Here is a 17120-nt window from a genome sequence, read left to right on the forward strand (position 1 = left end):
ATTTGAGACTCTTCAAGGTAAATTGCTATCTCCGGTCACACCACTCCACTGAAACTGCCTTAACTAAGGTCACCAATGACCTATTAAAAGCCAAGAGCAAGCGACACTACTCTATCCTCCTCCTCCTGAACCTGTCCTCTGCCTTTTAGAAAGTGGACCATTCCCTGTTGCTGCGGACCCTCTCATCCCTTGGCATCACAGACCTGGCCCTATCCTGGATCTCGGTAAGGAAACACGGCACTCAGTAGATATGAGGGTTGGCGGTGCTCAAGTAGGGTGTCCACCCCGTATATTAAAGATGAATGAAACTTGGCACTCAATTTTTGAGAAGAAAAGCTTCTTAGTTTATTGATGCATCCAGACAAACAAAACCGCTAAACGTTTTCGGTCCACACCGGACCTTCGTCAGAGCGTTTCTAAGACATTGACTGGATGAGGAAGCTAATGAGCCTGAATGAGCGTCAGCCAGAGCACGGGATATAGGAGCTGCAGTCTGCTGCAGGATCACAAAGGAAGGTGAAGCGCCAGAGGAGAGGCACAAAGCCTGGAGGGAGTAACGGCGCTGGATCCTGAGCGCTAGTAGTGCAGAGCAGAGGAGATCTTTCCTATCCTGGATCTCGTCATACCTAACTGACCGGATATTCAGCGTCTCCCACTCACACACCACCTCCTCACCTCGCCCCCTATCTGTCAGAGTCCCACAAGTTTCAGTTCTAGGGCCCCTGCTCTTCTCCATCTACAACTGTGGCCTGGGACAGCTTATAGAATCTCACGGTTTTCAGTATCATCTCTATGCTGATGACACAGATCTACATATCTGGACCAGATATCACCACCCTACTAACTGGAATCCCTCAATGTCTGTCCGCTATTTCATCCTTCTTCTCTGCTAGATTTCTAAAACTTAACATGGACAAAAAAGAAATTCATCGTCTTACCCCCATCTCATGCGACCCCCCCAACCAACCTATCCATTACAGTAAACGGCTGCCCACTCTCCCCAGTCCCACAAGCTCGCTGTCTTGGGGTAATCTTTGACATTGATCTCTCCTTCAAACCACATATCCAAGCCCTTTCCACTTCCTGCCGCCTTCAACTTAAAAATATTTCACTGATCCGTACATTCCTAAACCGAGAATCTGCAAAAACCCTAGTCCATGCCCTCATCATCTCCCGCCTCGACTACTGTAACCTCCTGCTCTGTGGCCTCCCCTCTAACACTCTCTCACCCAGTCAATCTAATTTAAACACTGCTGTCCGACTAATCCACCTGTCCCCCCGCTATTCCCCGGCCTTTCCCCTCTGTCAATCCCTTCACTGGCTCCCAATTACCCAGAGACTCCAGTACAAAACCCTAACCGTGACATACAAAGCCATCCACAACCTGTCTCCTCCATACATCTGTGACCTCGTCTCCCGGTACTTTCCTGCACGCAACCTCCGATCCTCACAAGATCTCCTTCTTTACTCCCCTCTTATCTCCTCTTCCTACAATCGCATACAAGATTTCTCTTGAACATCACCTCTACTCTGGAACTCTCTACCACAACACATCAGACTCTCGCCTACCATTGAAACCTTCAAAAAGAACCCGAAGACCCACCTCTTCCGACAAGCCTACAACCTGCAGTAACCACCGATCTACCAAACCGCTGCACGACCAGCTCTCCCCTCACCTACTGTATCCTCACCCATCCCTTGTAGATTGTGAGCCCTCGCGGGTAGGGTCCTCTCTCCTCCTGTACCAGTTGTGACTTGTATTGTTTAAGATTATTATACTTGTTTTTCTATGTATACCCCTCCTCACATGTAAAGCGCCATGGAATAAATGGCGCTATAATAAATAATAATCTCACCATTGGATTAGAGCTGATACTATGAAGCTAAAGTGACTAAACAGACTTTCTGCCACATCCATAAAGGGGCACTTTTCCGTGTTTGTCAGAAATGTCCCTGGATTATTAGAGGTGATAGTTTCCCCCCCAATTAGAAGAGACACCTGGGGGTTATTGTGGTCTTTACCTGCTACAGTTCTGGTGGGATTTGCTCGGTAAAGTGCTGGAATCACTTTCTCCCAAAGGGTTAAATGGCGTCTGTAACTTCAATGTCTTTCTATGAAGCTTCTTCTCTGAACTTTCTTCCTCCGTTTTCTGCCGTATTTCTATTACTTTACGGAATCAGGAATGTATTAAGTCCAATAGAAACTGGGGAGAAAGAATCATTTCTAATTCTGTTTGGAAATGTAACTAGGAGAGAAATCATAGCATTGTGGGAGAACTTCTCTGGGCTTCTGTCCTCTCATCCTGCAGTTGTCTGAATGGATCAATTGTGGACTTGGGAACCAGCTAAGCCGCATTCTGTCCACAGCTGTTACGTCACTGTTCACACCACACAGAGACCCCAAAAGTGTCTCAGTGCTGAAGGGGTTAATGTCCCATGTCCCTCCCCTAGTAATGGGGACTCTCCACATACCTGCACCTGCAGAGCCGCACACTACATATATGGCTACTCTGTGTGCACAGGACCTGAGATGAGGTCACAGCAGGGGAGGAGTCAGGGGTCACATGATCAGGGGCCTCAGTGTATGCAGTGTGAACTGTGTGGCTCCTGTATAGTGATATCCGGAATGAAGATGCTACATGGAAACTTCTCCTCCTTAGGCCTCCTTCACACGTCCTAGTGATTCCTGTACATGAAAAACCAGTACTGATGAGTAGGGTTGAGCGAAACAGATCGGACAAATTCAAAAATCGCCGACTTTCGTCAAACCCGATCCTAGTGTGGGGTCGGCCATGAGGTCGGCGATCTGCGCGCAAAAGTCGCGTTTCGTATGACGCTTTCAGCATCATTTCTCAGCCAATGAAGGAGGACGCAGAGTGTGGGCAGCGTGATGACATAGGTCTCGGTCCCCACCATCTTAGAGAAGGGCATGACAGTGATTGGCTTGCTTTCTGCGGCGTCACAGGGGCTATAAAGAGGCGTGCACGCGACCGCCATCTTACTTCTGCCGATCGTAGCATAGGAAGTGATACGCTGTGCAAACCAACAGCTTCTATTAAAGAAAAAATCCTGTTGCTCCTTTCTGCACAGTTATCTTGTTTCTTTGTCCACACTTTTGTGTGCAGCAGTCCTTTTTATTGCTGCCATACTTTTCCTGACATCATTGTAGGGAGATTGAAATTGTACTACAGTTCTTGTATTTTTTCATATATCTTCCAGCCACTTTCTGCCACTTAGATTGTGTTGTTATATACACTGGGCCTGAGTTTTGGTTCAGTCTCCCCCAAAAAAAGTGAGATTCAAATTATCACAAAGTGGATATACTTCAGTCCTGTTAGTTTGTCGTATATCAGCCAGCCACTTTCTGCCACTTACATTGTGTTGTTTTATACACTGGGCCTGAGTTTTGGTTCAGTCTCCCCAAAAAAAGGGAGATTTAAATTCTCAACAAGTTTATATACACCTTCTACCTTGTTTTACAGTACCATATAACGGTTGTTATTTTTGTTAGATTTTGCAAAAAATGAGGAAGTCTAGTGAAAGAGCCCGTGGGCGGTGGTTGCCAGCTGTTACTGATGGTGGTGGTGTATTAGGTGGTAGTAGCAAAAGCACAATAGCACCTAAGGCTGGAGGTGTTGAGCCAGTGTCATCGTCTGGACATTTCCTTGTGTCCTTCACCCAAACCAAAAGTGAAGGATGCGTCAGGCGACACTACAGGTTACTCCATGGAGCTCTTTACACATACCGTGCCTGGGTTAGAAAGGGAAACTGCCCATTACAAGATGAATCGGACATGGAGCGCACTGATGCACAGCCACAGCTGGATTATTATGTTGTTCCATTGACTCAGATCACCACATTGCCCTCGCAGTGTACTGAGCCAGAATCTGACCCTGCTGAGACTATGGTGCCCCGTCCCGAACGCTATAGCACCTTACACGGTGACAGAGGAAGGTGCACATGACATTGAAGAGGAGGTGATAGTTGACCCAGATTGGCAGCCATTGGGGGAAGAGGGTGCCGCTGCCAGTAGCTTAGAAGCGGAGGATGATCCGCAGCAGCCATCTACATCGCAACAGCTGTCATCTGGCAGGCCCGTATCTGGCCAAAAACGTTTGCCAAAAACAAAAACAGTTTTAGGACAGCGTGGCCATCCGGTGAAAGTAGCACAGCGTGCAATGCCTAAAAAGGTATTCCATAGTAGGAAGAGTGTAGTGTGGCAATTTTTTAACCAAGATTTGAATGATCAGTCAAAAGTTATCTTTAAGAAATGCTCAAAGACCTTTAGCAGAGGGAAGAATCTTCAAAATTTAAATACAACGTGCATGCTTAGACATTTAACCAGCATGCACTTGCAAGCCTGGACTAACTACCAAACATCCCGTACTGTTGGTGCACCTGCTCAGAATGAAGGTAGTCAGCAACGCTACATTGCTTCCTTCACTGTAAGCCCACCGGCTAGGACACCACCAGCAGCAAATGTGGAGGTATCGTTGCAAGGCCAAAGTAGTCAGGGAATCACAAAGTACTTGGTAGGAAACACTGTATGTAGACCAACATCAAGAATACTATCACCAACCCTCTCTTAATCCGCCATGTCCACCACCACCACCGCTAGTTCCACCATATGCAGCTCTCCAGTCCAGCTCACCTGACAAGAGACTCTTGTTAGGAAAAGAAAGTACTCATCCGCGTACACAGGGTTTGAACGCCCACATTGCTATACTAATCTCGTTAGAGATGATGCCCTACCGGTTGGTTGAAAGCGAAGCTTTGAAAGACCTGATGGCCTACGCAGTACCACGCTATGACATACCCAGTTGGCATTTCTTTGCGAGAAAAACCATCCCAGCCCTCCACCAGCATGTCAAAGACTGCATTGTCCATGCACTGAGGCAATCAGTCAGTGGAAAGGTGCACCTCACAACATATGCATGGACCAGTAGGCATGGCCAGGGACGTTACATGTCCATCATGGCGCACTGGGTTAATGTGGTGGATGCAGGGTCCACAGGGAACAGCCATAGTGGGACAGTTCTGCCCAGCCCATGGTCTAGGAAACAGTTGGCTGTAGGCGTTCGCCACCCCTCCTCCTCCAGAAGCAAAAGCTTGTCCACAGAGCGCAGTCGCACGACCACTCCATCCGCAGCTGCCAGTGTTGCACATGGGGTGTCCCATTATCGAACAGCTAGTGGTAAGCGTCAGCAGGCTGTGTTACAAATGAAGTGTTTGGGCGACAACAGACACAACGCAGAGGTACTGGCCAAGTACTTGCAGCAACAAACTCAGTCATGGCTGGGCAGTGTACATCTTGAGGCAGGCAAGGTAGTCAGTGAGAACGGAAGGAATTTTATGGCTGCCATAGCCCTTTCAGAACTGAAACACATACCTTGCCTGGCTCACACCTTGAACCTGGTGGTGCAGTGCTTCCTCAAAAATTATCCGGAGTTACCAGCCCTGCTCCTGAAGGTGCGAAGACTTTGCTCGCACATCCGCCGGTCGCCCGTACACTTCAGCCGTATGCTGAACTATCAGCGATCGCTGAATCTTCCCCAGCACCGCATAATAATTGACATTGCAACAAGGTGGAACTCCACACTGCACATGGTTCAGAGGCTGTGCGAACAGAGGCGTGTTGTAATTAATTTGTGGGAGGATACGTACATGGGCAGGCACTTGGATGGCAGACATGGAGTTGTCCGTGTGCAATGGTTGAAGCTACAAGACCTCTGTCAAGTCCTTCAGTGTTTTGAGGAATGCACATGGCTGGTAAGTGCAGACGACGCCATCATAAGCATGAGCATCCCATTAATGCGTCTGCTGATGCAAAGTTTGACACACATTAAGGAGCTGGCATCTGCATCCGAGGAGGAGGGAAGCCTTGATGACAGTCAGCCATTGTCTGCTCAGGGAACTTTCCTGGACGAGGTGGCGGCCGAAGAGGAGGAGGATGATGGGGATGAATATTTATGAGAGGAGAATGCTTCTCAGGGGGCAATACAAACTGGTGGCGTTGCAAGGTCAGGTACAGGGTTTTTGCGGGACACAACTGATGTTGATTTGCAATAAAGTGCTCCTCAACCCAGCACAAGCAGTGAATTGACACCTGGAACATTGGCCCACATGATTGAGTATGCCTTGCGTATCCTAAAAAGGGACCCTCGCATTATCAAAATGATGACCGATGACGATTACTGGTTGGCCTGCCTCCTGGATCCACGATATAAAGGAAAATTACAAAATATCATGCCACATGAGAACCTTGAGAAAATATTGGCTACCAAACAAGCAACTCTTGTAGACCGTTTGGTTCAGGCATTCCCAGCACACAGCGGCGGTGATGGTTCTCACACGAGCTGTAGGGGGAAACATGGCAGAGGGGTTAGAGGTGCACAAATCCGAATTGGCGTTGGACAGAGGGGTTTTATGACCAGGTTGTGAAGTGATTTCGCAATGACCACTGACACAACAGGTACTGCTGCATCGATTCAAAGTGACAGGAGACAGCATTTGTCCAGGATGGTTACGAACTACTTTTCCTCCCTTATCGATGTTCTCCCTCACAGGTCATTCCCCTTTGATTACTGGGCATCTAAAATAGACACCTGGCCTGAATTGGCAGAATATGCATTACAGGAGCTCGCTTGCCCTGCTTCTAGTGTGCTATCAGAAATAGTCTTCAGTGCTGCTGGTTCAATACTGACCGAAAAAAGGACACGTCTGGCTACCCAGAATGTTGATGATCTAACCTTCATTAAAATGAACCAATCATGGATTTCAAATTATTTTGCCCCACCTTCTCCTGATGACACGTAGCTTGCCTGAAAAATGTCTTGCTTTTGGCCTCCTCTTACTGACTGCTCCAATTCCTCCATTTGCAGCTGCTGAATGTCCACCATAGGCCATTTTTATACCTCCCTAAATGGGCTGACTCCCCCCACAGGGCAGTGGTCACCACCTGGCGCAAGCACCCGTGCGAGTGCCGTTTGCCTGCACAGGTGGGTGCGCCCACTCTTGGGCGACGGCACTGGCACAGGGTCCCTCATAGTACAATGAAGTGTCTCTGACGGTGGTGGTGCACAACCAATGTCAGACACACCGTCGTAATATGAGGGGCCCTGTGCCAGTACCGCCGCCCATGAGAGAGTGTTCCCCCCCAGCTCGAACAGTGCTCTACCACTTGCAATACTTACCTCTCCCTGCTCCACCACTGTGTAGTCTGTGCTGTTAAATCCTTCAATGGCACTGCCAATACAAATTTGTTGAAATGATAGATGATAGTTAAAATATACAGGGGCCCTGGCCTCCATTTAGACCAGTTAATACTTTGCGCCAACTACCACTGTCTGCTACTCAGCAGAAGAGCCCACCCCAGTACCTTGCTATAACGCCTGTTTAGTCTTGTTACCAATGTTGAACTGCATTTAGCCTACTTTTTTATTGTGGGCCTACAAACTGTGTCTGCGTCACTCATTACAGTTGTCCTCCACTGAACAAAGCAATGCCGCCTGTTTAGTCCTGTTACCAATTTTGAACTGCATTTAGCCTACTTTTTTATTGTGGGCCTACAAACTGTGTCGGTGCCACTCATTACAGTTGTCCTCCATTGAACAAAGCAATGCCGCCTGTTTAGTCCTGTTACCAATTTTGAACTGCATTTAGCCTACTTTTTTTTATTGTGGGCCTACAAACTGTCTGCGCCACTCATTACAGTTGTCCTCCACTGAACAAAGCAATGCCGCCTGTTTAGTACTGATACCAATTTTGAACTGCTTTTAGCCTACTTTTTTATTTTGGGCCTACAAGCTGTGTCTGCACCACTAATTACAGTTGTCCTCCACTGAACAAAGCTATGCCGCCTGTTTAGTCCTGTTACCAATTTTGAACTGCATTTAGCCTACTTTATTATTTGGGCCTATATCTGTGTTTCCCCCTCATCCTGCCCATTGCCCAGCCACTGCTAGATGAGTCTGCTGGTACATTGACCCAGACCACTACATTCCCCTTGCACTCTACACAGACAGAATCTGACCCTGCTGAAAGTCAGGTTCCCCTTCCCACATACTATACGACCTTACACGGGGACAAAGAGGAAGGTGCAGATGAAAGTGCAGGTTCCTTCCTCAGGTGGGGGGCATACTCGTTGGCGACATCACTGGCACAGGGCGCCTGATAGTACGCAAAAGTGTCTCTGGCAGTGGGAGGCACCACCTGCCGTCAAACACACCGCCGTACTATGAGGGGCCCTGTGCCAGTGCCAAATGCCAACGAGTGGGCCCACCTGCTTGCTCAGGATCACAGCACTTGCAAAGTTGAAATACTTACCTCTCCTTTTTTTCCTGACCGGGAGCATCCACTGACAACTCGCTGCTTTTATATTTGGAACTTTCTGAAGAGGAGGCGAAAAAGCTGGAGGCTGTGTCAGCAAGGAAAGCCAAAACTTTTTCCTGCTTTAAAAGCGGTTTTCCTACACTACATACACTATTGTAACGCACAGCGCAGGCCCTATTTAACAGTATTTTTTATCTCAATCTGAAAAAACGGGGTGACAGGTTCCCTTTAACATAGCTCCGCATGGCGGCATGCTCTGGCACAGACAGATTGAAAAGTCGGCCCTTAGTGAACTTACAGCCAGGAATCAAGTAAATAGCACAATCACAGTCCCTATGTGGAGGAAGGGAACTGGACTTGGGCTCATCGAATACATCCTGGAAATCTGACAAAAATTCAGGAACATCAGAAGAGGGGGAAGAGGAAATTGACATCAGTGGAATGTCACTATGTACCCCTTGACAACCCCAACTAGTCACAGACATTGATTTCCAATCCAGCACTGGATTGTGTACTTGTAACCATGGAAAACCCAGTACAACATCATCATGTAAATTATGCAACACCAGAAAACGGCAATCTTCCTGATGTGCAGGAGCCATGCACATAGTCAGCTGAGTCCAATACTGTGGTTTATTCTTGGCCAATGGTGTAGCATCAATACCCCTCAGAGGTATGGGACTCTGCAAAGGCTGCAAAGAAAAACCACAGCGCCTAGCGAATTCTAAGTCCATTAAGTTCAGAGCAGCGCCTGAATCCACAAATGCCATGACAGAAAAAGATGACAATGAGCAAATCAGGGTCACAGACAGGAGAAATTTAGGGTGCACAGTACTAATGGTAACAGATCCGGCGACCCTCTTAATACGCTTAGGGAAATCAGAAATATCATGAGCAGAATCACTACAGTAAAAACACAACCCATTCTGACGTCTGTATCCCCTCTGTTCCGCTCTAGTCAAAATCCGATCACACTGCATTGGCTCAGGAATCTGCTCTGAGGACAATGCCATATGGTGCACCACCCTGCGTTCACGCAGGCGTCGATCAATCTGAATGGCAAGAGACATAGATTCGCTCAAACCAATAGGCGTGGGAAACCCCACCATAACATCTTTAAGGGTTCAGAAAGACCCTTCCTGAAAATGGCTGCCAGAGCGTCCTCATTCCATCCAGTGAGCACAGACCATTTTCTAAATTTCTGGCTGTATAACTCTGCTGCTTCCTGACCCTGACACAGGGCCAACAGTGTTTTCTCAGCATGCTCTACAAAGTTAGGTTCGTCATACAATAATCCGAGCGATTGAAAAAATGCATCTACATTAAGCAATGCCGGATTCCCTGACTCAAGAGAGAATGCCCAGTCCTGAGGATCGCCACGTAGCAGAGAAATAACAATTTTTACTTGCTGAGTGGGATCACCAGAGGAACGGGGTTTCAGAGCAAAAAACAATTTGCAATTATTTTTAAAGTTCAGAAACTTAGATCTATCCCCGTAAAACAAATCCGGAGTAGGAATTCTAGGCTCCAAGGCCGGAGTCTGAACAACAAAATCTTGAATATTCTGTACTCTTGCAGCAAGCTGATCCACACGAGAAAATAACCCTTGAATATCCATGCCTGCATCCAAATCCAGAATCACCCAGAAATCAAGAGGAAAAAAAAAAAGGCAAAACAAACCAGAGAGAAAAAAAAGACTCAGAACTCCTTTTCTTTTCCTTCTTTTGAGAGGCATTCAGTTCAATTTTGGCCAGTTGTACTGTTATGGTCTGGTGATTATGGAGCGACATGAGACTAGCTCTGAGCAGGTGGTATCTATACTGACCGCAGACCCTAAGCTCAACACACAACTAGAAGCAGCCGTGGATTGCTCCTAACGCTCCCTATGCAACTCGTCACAGCCTAAGAGCTAACTACCCCTAAAGATAGAAACAGGAAAACTATCTTGCCTCAGAGAAAATTCCCAAAGGAAAGACAGCCCCCCACATGTAATGACTGTGAGAGGAGAAGGAAATGACATACGTAGTATGAAACAAGATTGGGCACAGGAGGCCACTTCTAGCTAGAAAGGAAAGTACAGAAAAGAGCTCTGTGCGGTCAGTAGAAAAAACTATAAAAGTCCACCGCAGAGAAATGCAAAAATCTCCACACCTAACTAAAGGTGTGGAGGGCAAACTCTGCTGCCCAGAGCTTCCAGTTTAACTAAATAGATCCATACTGATAAACTGGACAAATGAGCAAAAAACAAGACAGTACAAAACAACAAGTCCACAATAAGTGAACTGCAAAGGACATGGAAGGACTTAGCTTAGCAGAACTTGGTCAGAGTGTCAGGAAAGTCCAAAGAGCAATGACTCCAGGCAGAGACAATTGACAACTGGCATTGAATGAGGGCTAAGGCCAGACTAAGGGTATGTGTCCACTTTCAGGATGGCCGGCGGTATCGTCGGAGCGGCTTAGCCGCTCTGCGGTAAGCCCTGCCCCCTTTCTGGGACGCGATGATGCCGGATGTGTTCATAGCACACATCCGGGATCATCGCTCCCCACCATAGGGCCCTGTGCTATATCTTGCGGCGACACAGCGTCGCCGCAAGATATACGGACATGCTGCGATCTGAAAAGACGCGCAGCATGTCCGAAGTCGCAGGGCCGCCGCGTGCGTGTTACCACGCATAGTGGAGACGGGATTTCATTAAATCCCCTCCACTATGCTGTAACATCTGGACGCTGCGTGTCTGATGCTGCGGCTCTATGCAGCGTCAGACACGCAGCGTTTCCTGCACGTGGACACATAGCCTGATATAGCCGAGCCCAAAAGACAATCAAAGGAAACAGCTGAGAAGCTAAATCCAAGAAGCAGCCATACCACTAAAGACCACAGGAGGAGCCCAAGAGCAGAACTCACAAAAATACTACTTCAACCAAGAACGGAATTCACAACACCCACCACACCTATCTCCTCCTGCTCTTCCTTCTCCACACCCATCTCCACGCCTCTCTTCTCTTCCTCTTCTCTCTCCTCCACACCTCCCCTCTTCTCCTCCCTCTGTTCCTTTTCCCTCACTCCTCACCTCCTCCTCCTACATCTTTTATCAACCCCTCCTTCTTCTTCTTCATCTGCCCCTTCTTCTCTGCCCCATATATCTGCATGCACTCTGAGCTATATCTCTTCCTGTTTCAGACTCTTCTTCTGTGTTGCCGGCTGGGTTAACGCCCAATTCAAACAATGTGGTGCTTACAGCACAAGGCACCCCTTCTATGTTCCTGGCACAGTCCAGCCATTGCCAGTTGTGATATCAGGGGAAGAAGGTGAAAATCCCCCTACACACAATGCAGTAGGCAACCCCCAGACACATCAGGCAGCAGACAGCTCAGCCCTGGGTGCAGAGGGGGGTGGACTGACATCATTATCATCTGCTGATAATGTACAACTTCAGCACCGGTCAGATCTGCCTACATTCACACCAACATAGAACTATAAGCCTAATCCACCACAGCATCAGACATCCTCACATATAAAGGCAACTTCTAAGTCCAAAAATCAGCCAGTGTATGACCCCAGCACACGCTATCACAACTATTCTTCTGATGAAGATGAAGATGGAACATCATACATGCTGTCCAGTACTAGGAAAAGAAACCCACAGGCACCAAGTATGCAGGGGCAGATAGAGGCACCACAATTACACTATGTGCACTTCACCCCAAGTCAGGTGACAATCTTCCAGACCCAGGGATACATCCCATGCCATTTTACCGAAGAATGTAGCAGAACCAGTGAAAATATATAGCTACCTGGAATGATCTCTGGGCCATAAATGGAAATAAAAGCAGGTGATGCACTCTGGCAAATCATGAAGGAACAATTCAAACTTCCAGCACAAGTAGATGTAAACTCTTGGGAGTCAGGGCCACAGCTAATTTAACAGCTCAGAGAGTGGGCCAAAGGCAGATTGGCAGGACAAGCCCTCAGCTTACATGACATGAGCCAAGACAAGACAGAGTCTGTAAAGAAGTTTCATGGCAGAGTAATGCAAGTATTCCAAGACTTGGGCTTCACCATTCATGACCAGATACACAGGCGAACGTTGGAACAGGCCTTTGTGCATGGACTGAGACAGCCAATCAGAAAACCGCTGATAGTGGCTAGGCGCGAGAACAGGTCAATAGCAGTGGACTGACCCAGCAAAATGGGTTGTGCGCGCCTAGGAGACTGTTTATTGCCGATTGTCACCAAAACTGTCGCCATCATAGCGCAACAAAGAGTGCGAAGAAGGAAACGGGTGCCGTGCTGCTGAGAACGCCGGAAGAGGAGTCAGAAGTGAAGACGCGGCAAAGTGTCGAGCGACACACCGGAAGAACCGCTGCAGACTCAGGAGAGGAGACACCGACCTCAATAAGGTTAGCAAAGGGGAGAAGCTATGTCAAACCAGGGAAAAGAAGTGATGGCAGATGAAGCCGCAGCCCCTGTAATGCCCCAAGACCTCAGGTTGGGTGCAGCCGCCAGTCTCATGGCACCCTCGGGCTTCGCCACGGACGCACCTGCAGGCCTCATTTTACCACCAGGTCCCGCAGCTTAAATCAGCAGGCCGGACCCTGCTGCCGCTACAGTGCCCATCATGCCGTTGTCCACAGTAGCTAAAGGGATTGAGTCCAAACCAGGAGTTCAGAAGACGGCCCCTCTCATGGTGACCACTGACCTGGAAGTGCAACCACCCTACAAAGACAGAAATGTCAAGTGTTGCAACTGTGGCAAGTTTGGCAATTTCAGGAACCAGTGCAGAGCACCCATGCAACCCAAGAGTTGGTCCAGAGAAACAGGTCAAGGAGGAAGTACAGAATGCAGTGAAGTACCCCGTCCATAGGACAGGGGCAAGCAAGCCAGGTCCGCAAGACACTACGCTCCTTACATGTAAAACCCCATATGCAGGACCAATACCTCAAATTACCCTGAAAGTGGATGGCTGTTATGAAAGGTAATTCAGTACCACAATGGACATAGAGGTCAGCGCACATACAGTGACCTGGCAATAACCCAAAAAACAAGAACGAGGTCTGAGACGTGGGAACTCTGTTGACCGCAATCCCTAATCCTCTCCAACCAGACTAAAGGCAGCCGTGGATTGCGCCTAACGCTCCCTATGCAACTCGGCACGGCCTGAGAAACTAGCTAGCCTGAAGATAGAAAATAAGCCTACCTTGCCTCAGAGAAATACCCCAAAGGAAAAGGCAGCCCCCACATATAATGACTGTGAGTTAAGATGAAAAGACAAACGTAGAGATGAAATAGATTTAGCAAAGTGAGGCCCAACTTTCTAAACAGAGCGAGGATAGGAAAGGTAACTTTGCGGTCAACACAAAACCCTACAAAAACCACGCAAAGGGGGCAAAAAGACCCTCCGTACCGAACTAACGGCACGGAGGTACACCCTCTGCGTCCCAGAGCTTCCAGCAAGCAGTAAAAAATAAATTGACAAGCTGGACAGAAAAAAACAGCAAACAAATAGCAAAGAGTAACTTAGCTATGCAGAGCAGCAGGCCACAGGAACGATCCAGGAGGAAACAGGTCCAATACTAGAACATTGACTGGAGGCCAGGATCAAAGCACTAGGTGGAGTTAAATAGAGCAGCACCTAACGACTTCACCACATCACCTGAGGAAGGAAACTCAGAAGCCGCAGTACCACTTTCCTCCACCAACGGAAGCTCACAGAGAGAACCAGCCGAAGTACCACATGTGACCACAGGAGGGAGCTCTGCCACAGAATTCACAACAGTACCCCCCCCTTGAGGAGGGGTCACCGAACCCTCACCAGAGCTCCCTGGACGACCAGGATGAGCCATATGAAAGGCACGAACAAGATCGGGAGCATGGACATCAGAGGCAAAGACCCAGGAATTATCTTCCTGAGCATAACCCTTCCACTTAACCAGATACTGGAGTTTCCGCCTTGAAACACGAGAATCCAAAATCTTCTCCACAATATACTCCAACTCCCCCTCCACCAAAACCGGGGCAGGAGGATCAACAGATGGAACCATAGGTGCCACGTATCTCCGCAACAATGACCTATGGAATACGTTATGTATGGAAAAAGAATCTGGATGGGTCAGACGAAAAGACACAGGATTAAGAACCTCAGAAATCCTATACGGACCAATAAAACGAGGTTTAAACTTAGGAGAGGAAACCTTCATAGGAATATGACGAGAAGATAACCAAACCAAGTCCCCAACCCGAAGTCGGGAACCCACACAGCGTCTGCGATTAGCGAAATGTTGAGCCTTCTCCTGGGACAAAGTCAAATTGTCCACTACATGAGTCCAAATCTGCTGCAACCTGTCCACCACAGTATCCACACCAGGACAGTCCGAAGACTCAACCTGCCCTAAAGAGAAACGAGGATGGAACCCAGAGTTGCAGAAAAACGGTGAAACCAAGGTAGCCGAGCTGGCCCGATTATTAACGGCGAACTCAGCCAAAGGCAAAAAGGACACCCAGTCATCCTGATCAGCAGAAACAAAGCATCTCAGATATGTTTCCAAGGTCTGATTGGTTCGTTCGGTCTGGCCATTAGTCTGAGGATGGAAAGCCGAGGAAAAAGACAAGTCAATGCCCATCCTACCACAAAAGGCTCGCCAAAACCTCGAAACAAACTGGGAACCTCTGTCAGAAACGATATTCTCTGGAATGCCATGTAAACGAACCACATGCTGGAAAAACAATGGCACCAAATCAGAGGAGGAAGGCAATTTAGACAAGGGTACCAAATGGACCATCTTAGAGAAGCGATCACAGACCACCCAAATGACTGACATCTTTTGAGAGACGGGAAGATCTGAAATAAAATCCATAGAGATATGTGTCCAAGGCCTCTTCGGGACTGGCAAGGGCAAAAGCAACCCACTGGCACGAGAACAGCAGGGCTTAGCCCGAGCACAAATCCCACAGGACTGCACAAAAGTACGCACATCCCGCGACAGAGATGGCCACCAAAAGGATCTAGCCACTAACTCTCTGGTACCAAAGATTCCAGGATGACCAGCCAACACCGAACAATGAACCTCAGAGATAACTTTATTCGTCCACCTATCAGGGACAAACAGTTTCTCCGCTGGGCAACGATCAGGTTTATTAGCCTGAAATTTTTGCAGCACCCGCCGCAAATCAGGGGAGATGGCAGACACAATTACTCCCTCTTTGAGGATACCCGCCGGCTCAGATACACCCGGAGAGTCGGGCACAAAACTCCTAGACAGAGCATCCGCCTTCACATTTTTAGAGCCCGGAAGGTATGAAATCACAAAGTCAAAACGGGCAAAAAACAACGACCAACGAGCTTGTCTAGGATTCAACCGCTTGGCGGACTCGAGATAAGTCAAGTTCTTATGATCAGTCAAGACCACCACGCGATGCTTAGCTCCTTCAAGCCAATGACGCCACTCCTCGAATGCCCACTTCATGGCCAGCAACTCTCGATTGCCCACATCATAATTTCGCTCAGCAGGCGAAAACTTCCTGGAAAAGAAGGCGCATGGTTTCATCACCGAGCAATCAGAACTTCTCTGCGACAAAACAGCCCCTGCTACAATCTCAGAAGCATCAACCTCGACCTGGAACGGAAGCGAAACATCTGGTTGACACAACACAGGGGCAGAAGAAAAACGACGCTTCAACTCTTGAAAAGCTTCCACCGCAGCAGAAGACCAATTGACCACATCAGCACCTTTCTTGGTCAAATCGGTCAATGGTTTAGCAATACTAGAAAAATTGCAGATGAAGCGACGATAAAAATTAGCAAAGCCCAGGAACTTTTGCAGACTTTTCAGAGATGTCGGCTGAGTCCAATTATGGATGGCTTGGACCTTAACAGGGTCCATCTCGATAGTAGAAGGGGAAAAGATGAACCCCAAAAATGAAACCTTCTGAACACCAAAGAGACACTTTGATCCCTTCACAAACAAAGAATTAGCACGCAGGACCTGAAACACCGTTCTGACCTGCTTCACATGAGACTCCCAATCATCCGAGATCAAAATGTCATCTAAGTACACAATCAGGAATTTATCCAGGTACTCTCGGAAGATGTCATGCATAAAGGACTGAAACACTGATGGAGCATTGGCAAGTCCGAATGGCATTACTAGATACTCAAAATGGCCCTCGGGCGTATTAAATGCAGTTTTCCACTCATCGCCTCGCTTAATACGCACAAGATTATACGCACCACGAAGATCTATCTTGGTGAACCAACTAGCCCCCTTAATCCGAGCAAACAAATCAGATAACAATGGCAAGGGGTACTGAAATTTAACCATGATCTTATTTAGAAGGCGATAATCTATACAAGGTCTCAGTGAACCATCCTTCTTGGCTACAAAAAAGAACCCTGCTCCTAATGGCGACGATGACGGGCGAATATGCCCCTTCTCTAAAGACTCCTTCACATAACTCCGCATAGCGGCGTGCTCAGGCACAGATAAATTAAACAGTCGACCTTTTGGGAATTTACTACCAGGAATCAAATCGATAGCACAATCACAATCCCTATGCGGAGGTAGGGTATCGGACTTGGGCTCATCAAATAAATCCCGGTAATCAGACAAGAACTCAGGAACCTCAGAAGGGGTGGATGACGAAATAGTCAGAAATGGGACATCACCATGTACCCCCTGACAATCCCAGCTGGACACAGACATGGATTTCCAATCTAATACTGGATTATGGACTTGTAGCCATGGCAACCCCAACACGACCACATCATGCAGATTATGCAACACCAGAAAGT

At 47.9% G+C, this 17120-nt stretch overlaps 1 pseudogene; it reads right to left on the reverse strand.

The window, feature by feature from the left end:
• The window catches only part of LOC138666521 (zinc finger protein 268-like), a 171996-nt pseudogene that overhangs the window by 86598 nt on the left and 68278 nt on the right, over positions 1 to 17120 (reverse strand).

The sequence above is a fragment of the Ranitomeya imitator genome, chromosome 2 (genome assembly GCF_032444005.1).
Source record: "Ranitomeya imitator isolate aRanImi1 chromosome 2, aRanImi1.pri, whole genome shotgun sequence".
Lineage (NCBI taxonomy): Eukaryota > Metazoa > Chordata > Amphibia > Anura > Dendrobatidae > Ranitomeya > Ranitomeya imitator.